The 25485-nt window shown below is 37.1% G+C and overlaps 1 protein-coding gene across 10 annotated transcripts in view; it reads right to left on the bottom strand.

Moving 5' to 3' along the window:
* LOC108361469 (uncharacterized) overlaps positions 1-17411 on the bottom strand; it is a 43436-nt gene extending 26025 nt beyond the window's left edge. For 6 of the 10 annotated variants that reach the window (XM_017614137.1, XM_017614112.1, XM_017614121.1 and 3 more), the window contains exon 1: positions 16835-17411. The gene's annotated coding sequence lies outside the window, so the exon portion shown is untranslated. The remainder of the gene's footprint in view (positions 1-16834) is intronic. The other 4 variants (XM_017614156.1, XM_017614148.1, XM_017614143.1 and 1 more) reach the window with 3 other exon arrangements.
* Between the last annotated feature and the right edge of the window lie 8074 nt (positions 17412-25485).

Genomic DNA, 25485 nt, shown 5'->3' on the forward strand with positions numbered 1-25485 from the left:
ACCAATTTAAGTTTTATGTTAGTTGGTAGGCAGTTACACGTTTGCCATAAATTCCTTAGAATCAAATATATCTTGGATATACAATGGCTAATGTGATCTGTGCAAGTTAAATGTGTATTCATTTTAAAACCAAGATTCGTTACAACGGATTGGAAATTCAACTCCGTATTGCCCAGCATTAATGACGGCAAACTTCTTAAATCAAGAGGATCAAACGATATAGGCAGTACCTGCGTTTTGGCAGCTTTTAAACTGAGACCGTTCGTTTTGGCCCACTTTACTATTCTACCAAGATCTTCATTTAACCTAAACACTAAATCTTCACCTAGACCGATGGGACGCGAGAAATAAATCTGTGTGTCATCAGCATATAAATGAATACATGAGTTTTGGCAACAGAAAACAATATCGTTTATGAAAACACTAAAAAGAATGGGACCTAGAATCGAGCCTTGAGGTACTCCAGAAGTTATTTTTTTGCGACAAGAAAAGATGTCTCCGCATTGGACTTGTTGGTATCTGTTTAAGAGATAGTTGCTAATTAATTTGAGTGACGTTGAATTAAAACCAAAATAATGTTGCAGCTTTAACAGAAGAATGTCATGTCTAACCATATCAAAAGCTTTAGAAAAATCTAAGAGCACTAAAATAGTAAGTAACTTATTATCAAAAGCAGGACGAATGTCTTCCATAACTTTTAACAAGGCAGTAGAACAACTGTGGTTGGATCGAAAACCAGATTGGAACTCGCTCAAGAGACTGTACTTATCAAGGTGGTGAATTATTTGGGTGGAAATTAATTTTTCGAAAACTTTCGCTAGAGCTGGTAAAATGCTAATGGGTCTAAAGTCCCTTGGAGAGTCAGCTGAGTTGTTTTTAGGGATCGGAATAATATTTGCAATTTTCCATTCTTTGGGAAAGGTAGAGGAGGTTAAGGCATAATTGAAAATATGTGTAAGAGTAGGCAGCACATAAGGCAGAATTAGTTTTAGAAAGCGTAGACTGACTCCATCCACGCCGGTAGCATTTGATTTTATTGCAAAGACGCATTTTGCGACGTCATCTTCCGTAGCTACATCGAATGAAAATTCGTATGCCGGCTTATAATTTAAACTTTCATTAGTAGTAAAAGGATACGGATCTGACAAGGCAGCACCAGTAATGAAATAAGTATTCATTTCATCGGCATCAATCGTACATGTTTTCGCGTCCTTAGCACAGACTCCTAATGTTTTTAAATTTTTCCACAATGCTTTAGGGGACAAGTTAGTGTTGAGCTTGGTTTCCAAGTAGTTCTTCTTGTTATTACGTACTGCTTTAGCCACTTTATTTCGGAGATTTTTATAACTATTCCAGCGCTCAGTTGTAGGATTTCGTTTCCAATACCTATAGGCCCTAGATCGATCTTTAATAAGATTTAGGATAGCATTCGTTAGCCAGGGCTTTTTATAATTATTTATTTGTGTACTTCTTACTGGAACGTGTTTTTCAAACAGATATTTTACTAGCAAAGTGAAGTGGGTTAATTTTTCATCAATATTAGAAAAGAACCAGCAGCGATTCCAGTCTAGTGAGATACTATCGTCAGTTAATGCAGCTACATTGATATTTTTGAAGTCCATAAACGTTAAGTGGCTAATTGGATCCTTTTTAAAAAATTCAATATTAAGAGAAATAAATATTAGCTCGTGATCAGAAACACCGGCTAGGGGAAACTGGTCTACATGATTTATTCCGCTAGCAACACTTACACCAAAGAGATCTAACATGCTAGGCTTACAGTGTGGTGCAAAGCGAGTTGCATATTTGTTCGCTATGGTAATGCCGCAGCCGTTGAAGCTATTCAGCAAGAACTTACACCTAGCATTTTCAACGAGGAGATCCACATTGAAGTCACCACAAATGAGGACATTCACATAGCTCAAGGACAGTTCTGAAATTTTAGTGAAAAGCGGCGATATATCATTAGATTTATGGGGATTATAAGTACAGACAACCAGACACTTTTGGACGCTATCACTAAACTCAACAAAAATACTTTCGACCGCTTCAGGATAGTAGGATTTATAGATGATTTTACAATTGAGCTTAGGCTTATAATAAATCGCTATCCCACCGCCTCTTTGGCCAGCAGATCTGTCATTTCTTATTAGTGAAAAATCACAGAGAGCATATGCGGAGTTAGTTACATACGGCTTAAACCATGTCTCGGTTACGCAAATCACGTCAACGTTTAAATTCTGAAAAATAAAATTTAAATATTCTCGCTTATCAACTGTTAGACTTCGAGCGTTAAAATGGCAAACATTAAACCCACTATTATGTTCGCATGTAACTTTAAGAGTTATTCTTAGATTGTCGTTGCTAGTGTGCCTTAAGTTGCTAAACATATGCATATACACTTGTTTAAGATGCTTACAAAGAGGGCAGTCACAAAGGTTAAGTAAATGTGAAAGGGAGACAAGGAGTTTTGGTCATGTGGGATAGAAAAGAAATACATAAGATAATAAGGGAAACAAAAACACACATAAAACAAATCGTTCTGCTTATGCATACTATGTAAGTAATAAAACTAAAGATAATATATATGTATACAGGTTTCAAATGGCAGCTACAATGCGATCAACGCTTTCACGATCATGCACTCTAGTCGCTTCACTGTCGGCACACCTTCTAATGTAGACTTGTCCACGAATAGAGAATGCACTAACTAGGCGTTTTTGTCTTTTTAGCTCAGTTGCCAGTCGCATAAGCTCACGATTCTTCCTAGTTAGGCATTCATGTACGAAGATCTTCTCGTCAGTATTCAATCCTATGTTACGCAAAGACAGAGAATTTCGGCCAGATTTTAAAAAAGTAGCAATCGCCTTAAACAATTGTGAGCGATCAAACGCAGAGTTTAGTTTGACGATAATTGGGCAATGCTGGTTACTACCTCTGTTCTTACTTTTGCTTTTGTTCGCGCGCAGACGAAAGGTAGAGCGCACGGGAAGTGGGGGCAAGTTAACCGCCTGGCATAGTTGTGAGAACAAGAGAGCTAAATTTTCTTCTGGCACCTGCGGAACACCATAAATGATAACATCAGTCGCCACTAGCGCATTCTCCAACTCATCCACTTGTTGACATAATGTTATAACATCTTTGTTTTGGTTACCATTTTCGCGCAACGTCTCTAGCGCACTCACTCGCTCCTCCATAGATGTCATTGCGGACTTAAAATTGGCAAGATCAGCACAAACTTCAGACATTTTCTGCATAACTCGGTCTTCGCTTTCTTTAATTTTCGTCATTATGCTAGTCATGGATGCTTCCAATTTCATTTCAAGTCTCTCTATTAAACTCACCGTAGTTGGACTGTTTACTTCTTTGCTTAGCAGGTTTTGAACGGGAGTTTGCAGAGGAGAGGGTGCGTTACGAGCACTTTTTCTTTGAGTTTGCAAAGGCATCTCCACTCGCTTGATAAACAAGAGGAAATTTTAAAACGAAAAAGAAAATCAAGCGAAAAAATGCGACGTAAACAATTATCAGCTACAGCAGTGGTGGCGTTCGCACAGATATTCAACTAAATTAGACTATTATCTTTATTAACTGTTGGTAATTACTTTAAGAGCGTGATTAAATGCAGCGCCACAAAAACACGTCCACTCACAATGACATCACTTCAGTTATATGATATAATATTTGTCAGCTTAAAAGTAGGCAAAGTTAAAGTTTATGAAACACATTTACCAAAATGTATTAAATTTGCTTATTCGTAGACACTTTGAAGAAAAAAACGTTGCATACTTCTAGGCATGATTCTTAAATATTTTTCTTTTGGTAGACTTTTGCGTTAATAGTATACTCGAAAAATTTCCCGAGGAATAATTTGATAGTTTGTTTTAACCATCTAACGACCATCAAAATGCACTTTCTTGTAAGGTCTCAAAATGAGAAGTCGAAATTACTTTTCTATAAAGCAACTAGTGCATTGAAATGTTCTATGAAACTATTCACCGGATAATTTACTATATAAATATGCGCTGACAGAGCAGATATTTTGCTCAAATATCCATTTTAACCCTTTCAGGAATCAAATTTAAAACCCTCTTCGTCCATAAAGCAAATTTTTGACCTGAGAATATATACAGCTTTGGAGATTTTCTCTATGAATTTTCCCGATTAACTAAATAAGGTAAACTCTATGTATATTCAAACACGATAACTCTTGATAGATGAAAGCAACCTTTTCATACACCAGTAAGAGCTTTCAAATTAATGTAGCTATATGAAAGTTTTCATACAGTAAGCTTTTCCAGAAGCTTTTTAAAGCATTTTTTGATTTTAAATTTTCGTTTTGGTTTTTCAGCCTCATGACTCTGATGCGAATTAAAATCTAAAACTATCTAATGAAAATGTGATTTTATAGAAAACTAGCAAATACCCGGCGTGCTTCACTGTGCCTTAAAAGTATTTTTGTGTTGTTACTCCCTCCCAAAAACTCGTATGGCTTCATTCGTAAACAATAAAATAGATTTAAGGAGCTTTATGTTTTCCATTTGTGAAACATACTTTATTTTTTATGAATAGGGGTGTTAATTAATGTATTTTCTAAGGTATTTAATCCTGATGATTTAATTTATACTCGTATAACTCGATTGTAGATATCCTGTACTTTCTTCAAAGGTGTATTAATTCAGTATTTACCTTATCTTATCACTTTAACTGAATATAATTTTGCAAGTAGCTGGCAACCCGCTTCAAAAATATTTTCGCAGCAAACTATCTTAAACCTCTTTAGTTTGATACCCATATTGTAATATTTCATTTATTTTATCTATTTAATTATTCAATAAATTTTTCAAACAGATGGCAACCCTCCGAAAACATACTATCACCTCGAGCTCCGTGGTTGAACTTGTTCTCATCGTACCTCAAATTAATTCTAGACTTCTCTACTATGTATCCTAACGCTTTCAAAGCCGCTCGGCTATTAACAAAGATAGTGTAATTCCCTACTAGAGGCTTGCTACTATTCTCTGTAAGACAATCGGGCTTTTCGATAGCTAGGTTGTTAACTTGAAAGCCAATCCGAAGGGTGAGGTGCTCTCAGCATCCGATGTACAGAAGCATGCGCATCTTCTGCACCCTTCCGACGATTTCCTGTGGGTATAGCTGTATCTAGGTTTGAATTCCTTGAGAACTTGTCGGCAGTCATTAGTCCAAAATATTTTTCCGCTTCCTTAAATGCGGAAAAGGTCTGGTAGATCTATCCTTTTCAGGAGAAGATGTTCTCATGTCAGTCCCATATATGTTTTACGTGTTCAATAATCATCACACCACAGATATTTTTGCCAGGCCAGCCAATTTTTTGCACTATTCGTTTTCAATATTGCTTCCCCACTGCAATAGCAGCAGCTTTAGCAGCCATGGCAGTAGTAAGTCATTGCACTTTGCTGTATCCACATATCAAATAACAAGCACCGAAGACAAACGTGCGCAGTAAGCACTCCAAAGAATTGTGACCAAGACCGCAGCTGTGCTGGTGTGAGTAATTACGTGCATGTATACATACATATGGATGTGTTACCTATGAGTAAGTGCATACCGATGTGTGTCAGCGAGTGCCATTAAAAGCGCAACAATAAGTCAAACTAAGACAAGTGGTGGCGAAAATAGAGGGAAATAATAAGAAAGAGAAGAGAGTAGCAGAAAAGAATCGAAAAAATACAAGACTTTGAATTGAAATGGTAAAGTGTACTGTATTAAAGTGGTAAAGGAGAAGAGGAAGACAGTGAGCGGGGGGTTGTAAACTATGATTTCCTTAAGAAGAAAAAAAACGACAAGGGAGTGACTACAACTTTCGAGACGCGACAAGTCTCGAACAACAAACCATATTTAAAGTGCACTTAAGTGAGCGGCAAAAGCAACGAACTACAGCGACGCCAAAGTGTGATACACTCCTCGTCATTTGAACGGTGCACCATTTTGATGCGTAGTATAATTAATTTTTATAAAAATATAGCGTACCTATTCTATAACAAAAACCATGTACATAAATCAAATTTGATACAAATAAAAAAAAAATTCAACAAAGCGGTGCGCTATCCTAACGACCAGCAGTGAATAAGTTAATACTTTTTTAGAAAATTGTCGAGTACGCAGTTTTTTAGTCCATTTAATTTTAGTATAATAAGGTGCACTTTTTAAGTGGCTGCAAAATACCGTTGATTTTTGGGATTTTTTTTTTTTTTTATTGACGGGTCACAAAGAACGATCAATGGTATTTTGCAGCCACTTGAACCTTGCACTTTCTTATTCTATGGTTTTTGTTGTAGAATATGCTGTGTTTTTATAAAAAACTAATAAATTCTAAGGATCGAAATGACGCACTATTCAAATGACGAGTAGTGTATGTATGTAAATTTATAAGTTTATCTGTGTGTGTAGGTACTACTATCCCTGCAGCAATAAGGCGCCAATTTTCTGTAAAAGACTAGTACTTCACTGGTTAAAATTTGACTGGTCAGAATTGGACATTTGCTTGCATCGAAAATGTCCGCCTTCGACCAGTCCCCAACGAATCGGTCTAGAGTTAGACGAAAAGTACAGTTTGATAGTGGCAGGGTGGTGTTGGCTTGCAATTCAATAAAAAAAATTTAAAGAACACTACCCTGTAAATGCCCCAATCGCTTCGTCTGGCCTTGATTCAAAGTGAACATTTGAACACACATTTACATGTGTGGCTGTAGCTCAGTGCGCAGAGATGCTTGCCACTATTTGTTAGCTTTCAGGAGGGTGCGGGTTCAAATGCCGTCAGAAGCAACATGGTTATAAAATAATAAATTTTTTTTTTGTTTCCGAAATATGAAAAAGCATCCGTGAAGTACAGAACGTAATCGTGTTCCAACGAAAAAAATCTCCAAAGTTGAACTAATCCCGGAGTTTCTTACGGTCGCTGTTGTGTGGACCGGTCCTTTTCCAATGACACGCCAATGCTAAAAATGGCAGTTGAAAGCATTAGCAGAGGAATTATGAGGGGCTAGTGCTGGTAACAATAGCGACTATCTGAGGGCTAACCTAGGGTGAGTCTGAATCGCTGCAGGGATTTGAATAGTTTCTATGGTGTGTGTTCATATGATGTTCATTCGTCTTTAGTGGTGCACTCAAGTGCATATGGCCGCCGTGGTCGCTTGGTTTGACAACAAAATAGCAGACAAGTGGAAATTGGCGACACAAACGAGCCTACAAACTTATAAATGTACATATACTCGTTTGTATATATGTATATGCATACTTTGTCTAGCTTAAACACATTTCTATGTTTATGAAAGTATGCCACTAGTAGTATGCCAAACAATCCTTGCTGATTTGAAAATCTCGATTCGCTGGCATAGAAATGCGCAAATTGCAAGCACTTAGCATGCACGCGAAAACATGGTGGCATACATACATACATACATGCATATTCACAGACAAGAATTATATTTACTTTCATATTTAGAAAAGGAATTCAGAACACATATTTACTCTAATACAGCTATTTGTCTGGCTGGCATACATACTCACCCAGCCGACGTTTGGATAATAAAACAGCGCCCACAAACAAAAAAAAAACATGTTTCCCTTCGAAGAAGGGTGTTTCACCGCTCGTCGCCACCTGATTATGTCAAAGATGGAAACAGATGTGCTATGACTAAGTGTTCACCGAGAGACAGCGGTCAACTGATTCTGTTCCCACAAAACACATGCGAATCTGACTTAGAATAAGTATTTTAAAGTGAGACAGTTGCTGTTTGTAAAGGTCCCAACTTGTCTTCTTAGAAGTCGTATAGAGCCAATGTGAATAAAAATATCCTTTATGCTACTTATGCCCAGCTAAAGGCAGTTTCTTCGGCTCTATATGAACCAAACTGGGTTTTTGTAATGTGGTCGTGGTGTTATTGCTCTTCAAAGCAAACTTGTTATTGGACGCGGTCGAGCATTCTCCTATCCCGGGATTTAAAATGAACGCAGCCATCATGCAAGTCTTATTGGAGTACTTGCACTAGTCTGAAAGCTTCTTTTATACCTGAAGCTTTAGAGCAAACGCTACTGTTACCATAGATTTCTGTGCTACTCAGATTCTGACAATGTGTCAGGCTTCTGCCGCGCAGTCAATGCACCTGACGAGGCTGAGTCTAGTCTACTGGCTGTACTCACAGCTAGAGAGACCTCCGTGAAGGCTCGACTAAACTGAAATTCTTTCATTTGGAATCGAACGAGTTTATAGGAAAAGGGAAAGGTTCACCCCATAAATCCCAATCGTACTCTAAGCATAGTTGAATCTGTAAATTGGCCGGTACCCAGAGCTCGCCTATCAGCGACCAAGCACCGTCTGGTCGTGCATTCAACAGCAAACGTTGTGCGACCTTGGAGTAAGGGTGATTTGTGTAAACGAAAGTATTAAATCAGTGGAAGTTTCAGGCTATGTTAGAGAACAAATCCTAGGACATTTCCAAGACGACTGAAATTTTACTGTACTCCGGAAGAAGACAAAAAGCTTTTTATAACAACTCGTCTGGAAGAGCTCCCGTAGACTTTTCTTAACGACATTCTCATAAGCCTTTTAGGGTGTTGGCGATGCATTTATTATTACGGAAAGACCTTAATGAGTTGATACGGGTACGCAAAAATTCATCGAGCGACTCAGCCTTTGAGTGGTGTGCGCAGAAGACTCACTGGTGTCATGGTAAAAATATTTGTGTCGCTTCGTTGAGTTAACTTACTAAAATGAGTCAATTAGTTGACTCACGAAAAGCCACCCAGCTCTAGAGTAGAGCTGGGTGGCTGTTTTGTAATGAGTCGCAGACGACTCATAACAAAACAGAAATAAGTAAATGAATCCTCTGTAAGAGAATCGGAATTAATTTTATAACAACTCTTCTATCACTCATCCGGAAGACGACTCATGCCCATAAAAAAAAAAAAGAATTTGTGAATCATTTTAAGCGCTCTGTATACTTATTAAAACGATGTGTGCATGAGTCTTCGAGAAGAGCGACGATTCACTTATTATTACAGAAAGTATTAAAGGTTATAATTCACTAAGCCACATGGCCCTAGACTCTAGGGCCTAGAGTGAAGTAACGGACGACTTAACGAATGATTCATTAAATTGGCCCACGAAAATTGATTAAGCCAGCTAGAGTGGAGCCGCAGACGACTCATTAGCGTCAATGCTTAAGTATTTGTGTCAGCTCACTGGGTTAACTTATTAAAGTGAGCAATTGAGTTGATTCGCGTAAATTCACTGAGTTGAGTGGCAGAGTGGTAATTTTTTACGAAAATTAAGTAAAAGCTTAGGAATTCTCGGGAAGAGAGTTCGAAGGGTTTTTATTACAAGTTGTCGTTTATAAATCGCGTAAGAAGAGCTGAAATCTCTCTGAAGAGCCGGAAGGTTAGTTCAAAAATAAATTCAAATTTTATAAGTTTTTCGTACAAATTTTGATGTTGACTGGGCATCATACCCAGCATTACCCAAGCGCTCACAAAGCGTAAGTCAGCCATTCGTATGAAGTGAACACACGCCACTTGCTGACGGTAATTCTCGTCTCGCGGCATTATTTATGCAAAGCAATATTTTTCTATTTTTTGCCTGCCTTTATATATTTATTTTTTTTTTTTGTTTTTCATGTTATTTATTCGTTATTTACTCACTCGTACATAGCAACTAGTTCGCTAGTCGCACAACTATACTACTACCTACATTCGTGTATTTTGTGGCGAAAAAAAGTTCTAAACAATAGCCTACACCTACTTTAGCAAGCGCATTCAAATGCGTTGAAACGTAAATACTAGGTGCTGGCATATTTTTCAAAATGAGCGCAACCAGTTTGTGTTGAAAAATATGGTTAGGCATGCGAAAATGATTTAGATACATTTTTTTTTATTGTTGCACTATTTTTAATTTACAGCTGCATAGTAAAATTCGTATTATTGCAACTCCTTAACCCTCAAAGGCGCAAGGCGCGCTTCGGGCTATCCACTTTTAATGATTTGTAATGAAATTTGTTACTCGCATGGACCACTTTTAACTCGCAATTTATTACCAATTTATACTTAAGAAAGAGTTTAGCTATGTGTGTACGTCAACTAAATATATTTCTCTCAACACAAGATTGCGGAAAGAGCTCGAGCGCTTATAGAAAAAATGTTGAGTGATTTTTTGTTCGGATTTCCTGATGCACTAACGTAGAGTGGATCACACCTAGCCTGCAATGACGGCGATGCGAAATGTATCCCTAAACACGTTCTGTGCCACTACCTAACTTTCTGCAGCTCTCACATTGATATTGCTTTCTTTCTTTTGTTGAAAGACCTAGCGAAATAGATGATAAGCAAATTATGTACTTAAGCTAGCAAACAAGCGGAACCAGACATCACTTCTGCATCTTCTTGATTGGCGCTGTAACCGCCTAGGCAATTCTGGTGGAGTCCAGCAAAGCGCGCCAGCCGTTTCTGCTCTATTCCAACTGACGCCAGGTATTGCTAATAGTACTTAACTAACACCGAACCTATTAAAAGCATTGCTGCTTAAAGAAAGGGCGATTTAATTAACGATAATTCATAACACTGCAGTTGTAGCTTACTTAGGGTTTACATCGGACAATACGTATTAGTTGTCAAAATTGTTCCAATGGAAACGTATGCATGTATTAGAGAAAAAGTGTGCAGTATTGTCCGGTGTAAACCCCAAGTAAATGAATAATTTGTGCACAGCGAAAGGACACTTAAAGAGTTAATGAATAGCACATAAAACTGTATTCACGATTAGTTTGCTACATGTTTCATTAGGAGACTATGCTACTCACAGGATGGTAATTTTCAACCTTGTAGCCGTTACTGTAACTGCTGTTCTCGCCTTCAGCTTTGGCTCATTATGTGGGTTTTTGCTGTTCATAACTTTAGGGGTCTCCTTGTTATTTGGCACTACAATCGTTCGTCGGTTTGTGCCGTGGCAGTAAACTGAAGCTTCTAGTGAATTTATTTGTTGATGGCTATTTAAACTACAAGTCAATCGTGAACGTCGAACACTTTTTTTACCCTGCCCGATGCTAAATAGCTATACTGAGATGTCCACGTTAAGATTGATAATTTTTTGTGTGTTTGAGGAACTAAAGCTCGATGACATCGACATCTAAATCAACCTTAAACCCATTGCACCACGGGCCCTTAAGCCTATTTTCAGAGAACTATATGACAGCAGCCACTAGAACCCTTCCTTTCCCAACTTACAGACACTGTAATGTCTTCTGAATGGCCACTTTTGAATTTTTACAGTTTTTTATTTTAACAATGAGTCAGATATGTAAATCTGCTTTTCCAAGATCAGGACTTTTGTACTTTTGGTATTCACCGAATAGAAAAGGAGCCCGAACCAATTATAGTTGTTGTGCATTCATTCTATTGCTTTCGTAGCTTGGCCAAAGAAATATCGTCCCTTCTCAAAGGAATCTTCCAAAAACCTTTTAGGAGTAGTCCACAAAGAAAGCAACGATGACGGGACGTAATATAAATAAAATGATGGTGGGATAGTTATTGGAGGAGGTGAATTTCATTATCCTCAGCGTATCGCCAGTGGTTAAACTTGCGCTGGGGTGGTCGGGACAGTTACAACTTGACTAAAAACCACCCGCTTGTTAAACGCTGGTTAGTTAGTCCAATGGTGCACGGTCTATACATACTCAGTAGATGAAGAATATTTTGTTATATTTCTGCGAACTGGTACCTAAGTAATCCTTGCCCGAAATCGAACGGAACAATTTATCGAGAGAAGGACTAAAGATACAACCTCGATACAATTAGGAAAGACGGAATAGTATATGGTAGCCAATCTTGACATCAACTGTAGATAAATGGCCGATAAGGAGGCTATCTTTTTCTTTCGACACCGACAGAGTCTAGATGGATTGTGGAGTAGGAGTTAGTTCGAAAAACTCGATGTTGCTCTGTTTTCATGTTTGGAAAATAATATAGAAAAGGTATTCTCTAAGCCTGTAAAAGCGTATTTAAAAGGGCTGGGTACAAAAATACAATACCGAAATATACATACAGCTGGACGTTTCTCAAATATTAGCTGGTTAAGGAATGCAAATGTCACTAAATGGTGCCACACTACACAGAACTGATCAGGTTAAATATCTAGGTCTAACTTTGAATAGGAAACTAAATTGGAGACCTTACATCAATGAAAGGGTCCACAAAGCCACAACTGCCATATACTCCTGCACGAGGGCTATTGGCCAAAACTGGGGTCTGGAGCCCAAAATTGTAACATGGATCTACACTGCGGTGGTAAAACCGATTCCTTTCTACGGGGTAGTAGTTTGGCGGGATTCTCTCAATAAAAAGATTAACTCTAAGAAAATGAGCAAAGTTCAACGACTGGCTTCTCTACTGATAACAGAAGCCATGAAAACAACAGCCACAAAAGCACTCAACACGCTGCTAGCATTTCTCCCGACGGATCTATATGCAAAAACGTGTGGCTCAACGCGACAATAAATGAACGCATCCACACATCGGTTACTGCAAAATTCTGAACGACCTTGCTCAGTTTCCTACGATTACATTCCACCCACCCGCACTTCCAAGGCCGTGTTCACTACCCTTCTTCCCTCAAGGGAGGAATGGTCAATGGACACAGTCAGTAAAAGCGGATCCATCCATGTCTACACGGACGGTTCGAAGTTCGAAAAATGAGCAGGTGGTGGGGTCTATTCTGAATATCATTCAGCGTCCGCCTCTCTGAAGACTGCAGTGTTTTTCAGGCGGAACTGATGGCTATCTCTAAGGCCGCATCACTGGTCCAGTGTGATAGGATTCCTAGTCATGATATCTATTAACTGACAGCCAGGCGGCGGTAAAACCTCTGGGAAATATGTCGCTGACGTCAAAAGTAGTTGCTCAATGCCGCCGATCCCTCAACGAGATGGCTGAGAAATTCAGCACACACCGTGTCTGGGTACCTGGCCATTGCGACATTCAGCGAAACCGCAAGGCTGACGAACTCACGCATCATGCAACGACATTGCCTGATACAGACATGAGGGATACTATTGGAATCCCTCTGCAAACATGCTAATATCTACTGAATGAAAAATTCATAGAAGTTGCCAATGAAAGATGGCGAATGGAACCGATCAGTCACATTGCCAAAACACTCTGGCCCGCCACGAACGCCTAACGTACCAAGCCTCTACTTAATCTATGGAGGCAGGACATTCGCATAGTGACTGGAGCTCTCACCGGACATTGTCTGATCGGATTACATGCAGCTAGGCTGGGCGCACCCTGGAACGACTACTAAAGAATCTGCATAGATGTAGACAAAGAGGAAACCGTCCCACATTTTCTCTGTCATTACCCCGCTCTGTCAAAACGGAGAGCAAAACTCTCGGAAGCTGTGATGTCTCATTGAATGAACGCATTTTTTGTCTGGATTACCGGATATAAGTAGGAACAACGAAGGCAGTCAATTTCCGAAAGAAACCTCTATATATTAATCCGAAGCGATGGCACTGCATTCTTAAGCCAAAGAGAAATTAATCGGAATTTCCTCGGACCGGCTATAAACCGTTAGTCAGTGTTGCACGCTATCAAGATATCAAGAGACGAAGACCTTGAATCTGCTTCGGCGTAACTGTCAGCCAGAATATACCGAAGCAAGTATATGTCCTGCCTGTTCTAGGTGAGTGCCTAAGCCTGGCAGATAATAGGCATAAAATATTAAAAAGAGACTTAGTAACACAACCAGCAGACTAGAACAGCAGCTACAGTAAGTGAAGTAGTTACATGCATCAGAATGCAGAGAATTCAGAAGGTTCGACCAAGCAATATTAGATATCGATGGCTGAGTGGAAGATCGAAAACGCTCTATCTCAAAAAATTGTTCAAGAACGCCCTATTTCAGAATTCGTTTCAAAAACGCCCTATCTCAGCTGCCGACTCAAAACGCCCTATATCAGCATATTTTCAATACATTTTGAAGTGAGATAGGGTGTTTTTCAATTAAATTCTGAAATAGGGCGTTCTTGAAAAGTTTTTTGAGATAGAGCGTTTTCGAACTGGCTGCCGCGATCGGTCGATCTTCCACTCAGCCATCGATATATACAAAGTCAAGAGAAGTGCATCAAAATGGCACAAAAGTTTTAATTAAACTTTAATTTAATTTAAAGTCAACCAGCACGGATCGTTCTTCAACCATAGAAAGCATTCAGCATTCATCACAAGACAACGGGAAGATTTCAAAAGAACTAAAAGAGGAGAAGGAGACGTCCACGATAGTCGGTCCTGTGTAACCGGTGAGGCCTAAATTTATGTATATCTGGACAAGAGGAGGTTGAACACTTTTCGTACCCTTGGACTGCGGCTGCTGGTAGTCTCACTGGCCAGCCAAGCTGTGTGGAAATGTGTCGAATGTCAGTGATGTGGCCAGAAGATATTTAATCGCAGCGCTGATTGGCTGGAATCATCCGACTGGACAGATGACGACGAAACCATAGAACGGGTAGACGCTAAACTTTTAGAGGCAGTTATTGTAAAGTTAGCCGACGAACCTGCGAGTACAGTGAAACCTCGATAAAACTAAGTTAAAAGGGTTGGACAAATGCTTCGTTATATCTATAGTTTCGTTATACTGTGATGAACAAACGGACAAATTTTTGTAATAAAATAAATTCTTTTCGCGAATTTTTTATAAAAATATAGTTCATACTACAACAACAAACAACAAAAAATCTCTAAAAGTTGTGCAAAACGCAGAAAAAATCACTTAATTTGCATACTAATTTGCATTTTTCTTATCAAATTTTTTAGAAAAATTCCAAGTGCAAGTGCAAGTTTAAAGTTTCTAAAAAATCGCGTTGATTTTTCTCAATTTTTTTGCGGCCGTTGTTATTATTTTCTGCCGAACAAAAAAAAATTCGAATATATTTTATATGGTGGCAACTGCGTTCTATAACTCCTCCATTTTTGAAGCCAGTAACATGAAATTGCGCACTATTTTCACTCATAATCAACAGAATCAAAGAGATTTCAATTACTAAAGATTGGATCACTAAAACCTATAGCATCCATATTACTGATTGTTCATATATGGGGGTTTCCTTTATAAGTCCTTCATTGGGACGGCTTAAATCGAGCAATTTCTTGAGCTATTTCTTAAATAATCATACAAAGTCTACTGATAAAATTTTCAAGGTCGAAGCTACCTCCTATACCACTTCTTGTTCAGATATGAGTTTTTTTATATATAAAGTAGTGAAGGGAAAAATTTTACTATTTATTTATTTATTAAGCTTTACATCAAGGTTTGTCATATCTCTGTTTCACTGTATTAGCAAATCTACGGCATTTACAAAAGTCTGGATGATAAGGAGAAGGCAAAATCCTCTAACGCCATTGATGACTCGTCGGTAATGCGGGTAAAAGCTTTGGTTCCAAAGGCTAAGCTTAAAATAGTCGCTACCATATTTCTATTTCAGCGGCGAAATTCTGCATGTGAGCCGATTGGTTAAGGCACAAAAAGCCTAATTCTCTAAATAAGCACGATCGTGGAAGATTCTCTATATCCTATAATAGAGTAGTACCAGGTTCACCGAGCTTTGCCCGGAGTGCATATACTTTTTAAAGTTTTTAGGATTTGAATACCTTTAAAATAATATTTTGGAAGAAAAAAACATTTGGATTTCGATATATATTAAGTAAATTTCTTACTCCAAAATTTAGGTGGCAATCCTATTCCGACATACGCTGGAATGAATGGTGCATATCTTGAGCGTATATGTAGTGTAAAAAAAATGCTGATTGAAAGTAACAAAATAAAAATTTTCACTACATAGAAGCGTGGCAGCCCTGATGACAAATATTTTCAGACCAAAGTTCTCAATAATACCTTTCATTTGATATCCATATTGCGGCGTTTTGTATAAATTGTGCAAAATCGAAAATAAGTGGCAACCTTACACTATTATCCTAAGGGATAACATTTTGTATATAGGGAAAGCATTGTTTAAGAACCTTTTCTTGGTACCCATGAACAGTAATATTTTTTCCCCTTTTTTCTAAACAAAAAATTAAATAAATATGCGATTAAAAATAGGTGGCAACCCTATTTAAAATATTTTGGATTAGGGATATTTAAAATACCTTCCTTTTGATACCCATATTAGGATGTTTTAATTAATTTGTAACTAATTTCGAATAGATGGCAACCTTATACCAGTCATCTCGGAGATAATGCCTATTCAGATAATCCTAAAATCCAAATCATTATCTGTGTAGAAAATTTCATCAAAATCGTTAGAGCCGTTTCTGAGAACCCTATGGATATATATATAAATATATATACAAGAATTGCTCGTTAAATGTAATAAGATATGTCCTGGTAAACGGGTAGCATCTATCTGTGACTTAAGAAACATCGTTCAAAACATGGGAGCAAGCACGCCGCCGAAGTTGGGGAAGTTGAGAAAAATCTTGGCTTGGAATCCATGGAGAAAGAATATAAAATAAGTGTAAGTGGTAACTGGGTAAAGATGACCGCGGAAATTTTGGTCCGACAAACCAACCTCTATATTCTGCTCCTACCAAATTTCTTATCATGTTTTTGATATGACTTTGTATTTGGTTCCTTACACAATAACCAATAACATACGCGTATCAAAATTCCAAAATAAGTCCCTAATCAGCTCCTTAAAGCATAGTTTTCATTAAAACTACGACTACTTAATTATCTTTTTTTATATTTTAAAGTAAATATAGGTACCTCTTACTGTAATCTATATAAAATATTTACTAAATTTTCACTCACCATTTCGCCCTTTAAAGCTGCTTAAATTTTCATTCTCTGTAACACTTTCATTTCGTAGCCCAGAGAAGCCAGGAAAAAGTGAAAACGGAAAGTAAAAACGTCACTCTGGGGAAGTGCGCTGCGCCATAAAATGATAACGGCCAACCGCAATGACGTACTACATGCTCAGTTGCATTGGGAAGTAGTTGCAGCAGAGGCAGAGAGCACACACTCGCCGTACACGTTTAATAAAAATGAGCTGAGCTGTGCAACACACACACACACACACACAGGCACAAAAGCAGGCGCGTAAACATAAATTTTTAATTATTTTCAAACAAATACGTGTGGATGCACATACTCGTATAAATGTATTTGTATATCAGAATACCTATACATACATGGCATTACTTAATTATCCATTTAAATTTTTGTTGTTTTTTTCGCTTGCTCTTACTTTAGTTGTTATTTAATTTTCATTTGTTACTGCTTTCTCGATTTTCTTACTTTATGATTCCCACTTTTTCGCGTCACTTAACTGTCATTGTCACTGCCATTGCGTCGCGTCGTTGACCAACAGCGTACATTCACCGTTAAATGCCCGACCCGAACTGATGGGTTCTTGGCCAAGCCAATTGATAGCTTTCCTGCTGCGCTGTAACTATGGTGAGTTGTAAGTGCCAAGCTGTGGTGTATGAGAAAGTCAGCCAAATTACAAACTCATACAGAAACGCGCATACACACAGAATTACAAAGAAAAATATACACCTTCACTTATCACTTAACAGTTATGCTAATGTTAATACACACTGCCTTCTTTGCTTGACGCGCCTGTTAACGATTATGTTGCGAATGCTAACGAGCTGACAATAAGACCATAGCTAAGGTGCCGTTAAAGGCAGGAATATGGCAACCGGTGAAGGAGTGTTAGCTGTGAGATAATTCACCACAGTTGAGTTGGATGAACTATTCACTTTATTTTATTTTACCCTTCTTTCGCTCTCTCTCCCTCGTAAGTTCCCCTTTTTTTTCTCTGCAGCTCTGGTAGTTTATTTTTTTGCTCCTGAATTCATTTTCTCATAAATTTGGTAGGTTTTTAGCATCTTTTTAGGCGTTCACGCGTTTGTTGAATTTTTGTATTCAATGCCTCTTCAATCTGCGCTTTCTCCGTCGAATATGGTACATATTTTGTCCACAGTGGTGAATTGCATGCTCTTCCCATGTTTTGTGGTTCTATTAAAGGGTAACTGCTAAGCTATCCTCTTAAGACCTAATTATGACAAAATTGAGGTAGAATATTTTTAATGATTCGTTTACATTTTGGGGCCTAAAAAACATTTTTAAATTTATTAAGGAGAAAGTTATCAATTCGTCGGAATATTTTTTTTTTAATGTATGTTACCGCATAACTTTGGACCACGTTGACCGATTTCTAAAATTCTTTTCTTAAAGGAAAGGTGTTACCTCTAAGGTGGTTTCATACTAATTTGGTTGAAATCCGATAATTGGATCATGAAGAAATCAACGATAATCTTAAATTTGTATATTAGAATTGAAGTCGGATTTGTTTTTTGCTTAAAAATTACTTTTTTTGTATACATTTTTTTTTTAAATATTTTTGGTAGCTCATTAGCCCATTGGAAGTAACACAAATACTAAAAGTGACCGCAATTTATCGTTACTTGTTTCAAATTGAAATAATTTAAGTGCACCCACGATCTAAAGAAGCTGCTTATCTTAAGAAAACGTGTTGATTTTACTTCACCTCATCGCCTTCTAAGCAGCGGCAACAGTAGGTAAGGACCCTATGTTATATTTATTCTAAACACGTGAAGTCTAACCGAACAGTGTCCTATCAATCCACACACAAGAAATAAGAGTTACACTTTCGTGAGCCTAAGGAAGCTTCTTTACAGCAGGTCCATCTGTCTAACAGTAGTCATCAGAAATCTGTACATATCTACGCTGAGATCGACTCGAGGGTGCCTCGCTAGCCTAGCTCATCCGCTGCACAAAGATTCCTGCGATATTTCAGGACCTGGCAGCACTTAGAAAGTCTGTTAAGGAAATGCTATTGCCAATTAGCTTCGAGCGCACCGTAAGCTAACCAAACAGTCTAATTACCGCTTGGCTAACTGAGTACATAAATATGTACAGGTTTAGCTCCAATGTCGACTTCGCGCAAATCATAAGCCATCTGACCGCTTTCTTAATGCCAGCTACAACTGCGTGGAAAAGTTTCCCGAAAATACCCCTCCAAAGACCCATTCGTCCCAGCCACTGCTTAGCGTGTATCCGTCTGAGAAGTTCATGTCAGTTAGATTGATGCAGTCTAGTCCTGCAGTGGTCCGTTTATTAGCGTTGTACATAAGTATTTAGTTGAACTCTTGATCTTGCGTCAGTTAAGCACCTAAGGCTGAATTTAGTAGTTGCCGTCGCAGCCTCACCTTTGGCCTCAATTGGCTTCCAGTGGTAGTAGAATGCAACTGATGCCTTATTTACTTTTACCTCAATGTTAGACTTCCACGATAGCTTCCTGCCTTGAATTAAGCGCAAGTATTTTAGTCTTAACGATAAGCGCCAGCGCACGCGTCCAATTGAGGGAAGAGTCTCGTGAGCTGCGGTATGTACTTCCTGGTGAACCAGGAGATTTCCATCCTACTAAAATTTATAGCAAGTCTACTTTTTGCTAAACTTTGAGTAGTCACCCAGTTGAAGTAGCACTGGAACAGATCATAAAGGGTATCCAGTAATTTCTTCCTCGCTAAAAGTTCAACGCCAACAGCAAATGTAATCAAATGGCAGGGTGAACTGGAGCTCCTTCAGCAGCTCCGTACACTGGATAGTGGTAGCCGTGCTCCATTCTGCCGGAAAACTAAAAGCATCTTCGATGTCTAGAAAACAGGGTTTAAGAATTGTTTCCTGAAAAAAACTACTCTATAAATTATCAAAGGACACAGGAAGTCGGTTTTGTGAATAGAATATTTACTTAGAAATTTTAATAGGCATTTTAGCTACTCAGAAACGGTAGTTGAATGATCGGCTGAAACTGGATTTTTCTTCATATTCAATATCAAGTTCAATAGTATGCAAGGGTGGCTCCACATTATGTCCTCATCATTTTTCCTTGTCCTTACAGAGTTTAAACTAATAACAAGACAAATTTCAGCTGCGTCCGCTTCAATCTTCCATAGACTGCATGCTTCACACTGGCATCTATATCTATATATATATACAGGACAAAAGATCTGTACCGTTCGCCCGATTTTCTAAAAATTAAGATGTTAAATCAAAGCGCTTGGTCTGTAGATGTGCAAACTGGTTTTACTTTTTCGAAATGAGTTGCCACCTGGAGAATAATTAAACTCAAATTTTCTAATAATCAATACCATCATATCTGCACCGTTCTTTCGATTTTCCAAAGTGATATGTCATACTAAAAGGCTTGGACTGCAGATGTGCAATAGTTTTTATTTTTTTGAAAAGAGCTGCCACCTTTTAAAAAATTATATCCAAATTATTAAAAAGAATAAATTAATTATCACAAAATGGGTATCAATGGGTGGAAATTGTTTTGAAAAGCTTTGTTTCTTAACTGATCAATAAGAGGGTTGCCACCTGTTGAAAAAATCAAATTCAATTTCAATTAAGTAAATTAGGTAAAACGAATTTGTATGCATCACCATATGGGTGCCAAATGAAAGGGCTGTCAGAAAGTAGTAGTATTTTGAACAGGGTTGCCAACTGCTTGTAATGTTCAATTCAGTTTACTTATACATAAGTTAGATGAAATTTAAAAATATTAATGTCAAACGAAGGAGTAATAAGAAATCTTTAGTTTGAACGCAAATAATATTTTTGATGTGTTGGAAGAGGGTTACCACCTGTTTAAAAAGTTAAATTCAAATAATTTAATAATTTCAATGAATTATTAAAATATGGCTATCAATTGAAATTTTTTATTTCTGTGGCGTGGTTGCCACATGTTTGAAAAATCGAATTCCACTTAATTCATCAGTTAATTAAAATATGTATTGCTATGCCCGACGAAGGAGAGTTAACAAGGATTAAGCTTGAAAATACTTTCGAAGAGGGCTGCCAACTGTTTGAAAGATCTAATTCAATTAATTAATACGAAAAGTATATGAAATATAAAACTACCATAAAAAAACAAAAAAATTGTTAAGAAATCTTTAGTATGAACTTTTGGAATATCTGAAGAGGGTTGCCACATGTTTAAAAAGTTACATTCAAATTATTCAATAAGTTGGATGAATTATTAAAAGTCGATCGAAATGGGTTTGAAAAGGCTTTATTTCTAAGCTTTATTTAGGAGAGTTGCCATTGGTTCGAATAATCAAATTCAAATTAGTGCATCAGTTTATTGAAATACATGCGTATCAAAATTTCAGACGAAAGAGATTTAAGAAGATTTTAGTTTGAGTATACCTTTGAAAAGGAGTTTAAAAAATGGGAGGTCAAAAAAAAGAAATGAGAAAGTAGATGTGTGATGAAGTTTTAATTTTTTAATTTGTTTCGAAATTTGATGAAATTAAAAACCTATACTATGCGAGACTTCTCTTCACTCAGAAACGACTGCAGTGTTTTAGATTAAATATTCAACACTCGGATCTCTTATAACTCTGACTAACATTTGGAATATTATTTAAATTTTTGATATTAAATTTTGGGCGTTTTAACGCCATGCGGGTTCACTTGCGTCATTATAAAAGTTGCAGGAAAGGGATGTAAAACTATTTCGATTTTGGAAAAATTTGCTATTTAAACCGCTTTCACTAAAGAAAGAAAAGTATGAAAACTGGCAAAAATTGGCGAACTGCCACGCCCACTAAACTAGGTGGCGGATATGGTAAATGTCATCCACTTCCAATGAAATTAGGTTTGAGAAATATCTATTTTTGCTTAAAAAATTTGTGGACTGGTGACATGCCCTCCCTCCCCCAGTGAGTGAAATTCGGTACAAACAAAATACAGCTCTCTAGCATTTTTGCCTGGAAATTGAAGGCAAATCTTAGTTCTATCATATTAGCGTAAAATGTGTGCCAACGCGGCAGCAAAATATAATTTAGAATCAAATAGGGGCGCAATCAGTAGTGAGTTGCTTAAATTCTGGCTGTTGATTTCAATTTAACGATTGACCATAATGCTAGCATAGCTGCAGGTGAAACGCAACACAACTACTTAGTAGTATGTAGTCGAAAATGTGGCGATGGTGGATTTGAATTGAGCGCTGTTAGATACACGACTCTAGCCACATCGGTTGCGACATGGGGCAAACAGGTGCGGATTGTGCAGATTTTGCAGACGATTTGTGTGAAATAGCGTCAGGTGACAATCAAATAGCCGCAAGCTCTCTTACGAAAGCATGTATGTAAGTGCGTATGTAATGCCGACAACAGCCAAATTTCAGCGACCAAAAACTATTAAGTTGGCGGCCTGGCTGGCAGGCGCAATTTCTGCAATTGTGCGCAGCAAATGATTTGAAATTGCGCGCAAATGAACAAATGAAAACGTGCAAATACACACATGCATATACATAGGTAATACATGCATAATCTACACACTCGTGCGCACATAATACACAAATCATGTTGAGTCGTAGCCCGAGATTTTGGTGCGTTTCGGCAAGTCACACACATTTTAATTTACAGTTAAGCGCCACAAAAAGCTAAGCTGAGCTAAGCCAGCTATGCGTTAATTTCGGTGTACTACATAACAACTGCAACAACAACAACAACAATGACAACAAAATTCAAATTGAATTTGTTTTGGCCTTGCTTTGAGCGCATGGCAGTTCAGTAAGCCTCATTACATTTGTTGCTTTGGTTTTATTTGTTGTCAATTAGTTTGTGTTGTTGTTGTTGTCGCTGATATGGCGCTATAGTAGTGCCTTGGTTATTTTTGTAGGGCTTCACTGTTTTTGTTTTTTTTAACGTAATTCAGCGGTGTATGTGCGTGCACAACTCACTTAAGTGAAATTGAATTTGAAATGTTCGCTTTTTCTGGTGTGGGCGTTCAACAGTGCGTATACGCAACCTAAGTGCCATGTAATTTTATAAATTTTTGTATGCCAATGAGTGGATTTCTATAAGTATGAGTGTACACTAGGGATGGTTCGGATGTCGTATTTGTGACATTCGCGTTCGCGAATTTTCGGAATGCGAATGTTAGGAATGACATTAAAAAGTTATAATCAACTTCAGTCATTACTTAAAAATATTGTAAATTATTAGAACATTGAACGAGTGCTTAACCTATACAGTGTTTTAATCTAGTAGTCAAAGTTCAAAAGCGGCATATTATATTTCAAAAAAACTAACTTTGCCTTCGCTGGAGGAATCTTAAATTATTTCTAGGTTGCTTATATGTAAGTACGGCGACTATTCGTACCGATTTTGGCGGACAGTACCGATTTTGAGAAATTTGTCCCGCTGAATATTTTTTAAAAGTCGGTACGTATAAGTGTCCCGATTTTTCGTATTTGTACCGATTAAGTCCCGATTTTCAGTTGTTTATTTATTAATAAATTTAATAATAGTCTCCTGTACTCTGGCCCAAAAACAATTTTTCGTACAAACGTGGCAGAGCATTCTTTGGTTATTCCTCTCGATTAATTAACATTTAGTATTAATGTTTATTATTTTTTACGAAAGTGCAGCTCGTTATCTGACAAAAGCCAGGTAAGTCAAAATTTCAAACTATGTACAAAAATGAGCAAAATTCTACAAAGATTCGTCAATATTTTGAGCGTTTTAATTCGATTTCTTAGAAACATTATGAGTACCGTTGATTTTTGGTAAATTGTTTTGTGGAAGGTGTTGCTCATTTTCTCCATACAAACAAAATTTTAGACAGATAGCACTTTGGATGGAAGAAAATCCGCAAACAAAAAATTGCCAAAAATCAAGGGTACTACTTCCCTTTATTCTACCAAAATTTAATGGGCTGCAAAACTGCATACTCAAGCCAATTCCAGAAAATCTGATTAAAATATTTAAAATTTTGAAAAAAATTTGTTAAAATTCGTCGAAATTTTGTAATGTTCAACAAAGTTTTAAATTTTGACTTACATGTTTATTTAGATAGTACGTTATATTTTCATAAAAAAATAATAAACATTTGTTAAACACAGAAAAGTAACCAAAACTTGCTAAAATTTATTTTTTCTATTAACATTCTCGCCGCCGTACAGTGCATCTCTTCCATATGAAATGTGGGCAAAAATATAATTATGGACGGATATAATTATCTTAGTAAAATTGAGGACGCTAAATTCAAAACTGCGTTTTTGGATAACTTTCATACTTTCACTGTAAATGCAGTTTGAAGTTGAAAATTTGTGTTCTTGTGGCATTTACATAGGTATGTACATATAGTTCGTTCCATTTTCTAAAGTGAGGTGCCAAATTACAGTGCTTGGCCTGTAGATGTGCAAAAAAAAATTTTATTTTTTTTAAACGGGTTGCCACCTGTTACTAAATTTATTAAAATTATTTAATAGGTTAAATGAACTAGATATTACAATATGTCAGTTGAAATGGTTTTGAAAACGTTTTACTTTAAACGACACGTAGAAGGGTTGCCACATGTTTAAAAAATTAAATTCATTTTAGATAAGGGAATAAGGTAACTGAAATATGTACATATATCAATATGGGTATGAGACCAAATACAAAATTGGACATATTAAGCAAGAAATAAGTGAACAGTAAAAGCATTCCTAAGTTAATTTAAGAGTCCAGTAATTGAAAAGTAATGTAATCAAAACAAATCACTGATTGACAATGTATATATTTGTAATTAAATAACAAATACGATGTCATAAACCTTTGGTTTGACAAAATTATTATTTTAGTTTAACTAAATTTGATTTTACAAACAGGTGGCAACCCTCTTCGTAATATTTGAAAGCTAAACCCTTCTGAAACCTCTTTAGTATAACTCCCATTTGGTGATACCTATCTATTTCAATAACTAATTCCTTTAATTCCAATGGAATTTGATTTTTTAACAGGTGGCAACCCTCCACATGCAGTTAAGAAATAAACCCTTTTTATACACATTTGCATTGATACCCATCTCTTAATGATTCATTTAACTTAATTAATGTAATTAATTAAAAATTTTAATTTACTTTTTTAACAGGTGGCAACTCTTTAAAAAAAATAAACCTCTATTGTCTACTCCGAACGGCGATTGTATTTTTATGAGAAGCAGAAACACACTCGGAGGTTTGCCGTTGTCTGCCGAGTCGCGACCGCTATTAGAAAACAATTTTTTATTTTTATTTTTTGTTGTTGGGTTGAGCCGTGCTTGGACCCAGGCGCTGCTGAGTGGTAGCGCGCACGGCTAAGCACTACACCAAACTACATTTGATGCGAATGCGAATGTGTAAAATGATCCGAATCATTCGCATAACGAATGCGAATGCAAATATTCACAACATCTTGGTGTACCCACATTCATTTTGTGGTTTCACAACTTCTCAATTAAAGTAAGGCGCGCGCGTAATGAAGTTGCAGCTGATTTGTGGATGGAATTAGAGTTTGAATGATTTTTTTTTCTTACGTTTACCTTTTAATTAAATTTATTGTACATAGTCTAAAAATTTGTAATCTGCTCAGAAAAAAAAACATAACTCGAAAATGACG

The sequence above is a fragment of the Rhagoletis zephyria genome, unplaced genomic scaffold, assembly GCF_001687245.7.
Source record: "Rhagoletis zephyria isolate East Lansing unplaced genomic scaffold, Rhagoletis_zephyria_1.1 Rzeph_scaffold_00019, whole genome shotgun sequence".
In the NCBI taxonomy this organism is placed as follows: Eukaryota; Metazoa; Arthropoda; class Insecta; order Diptera; family Tephritidae; genus Rhagoletis; species Rhagoletis zephyria.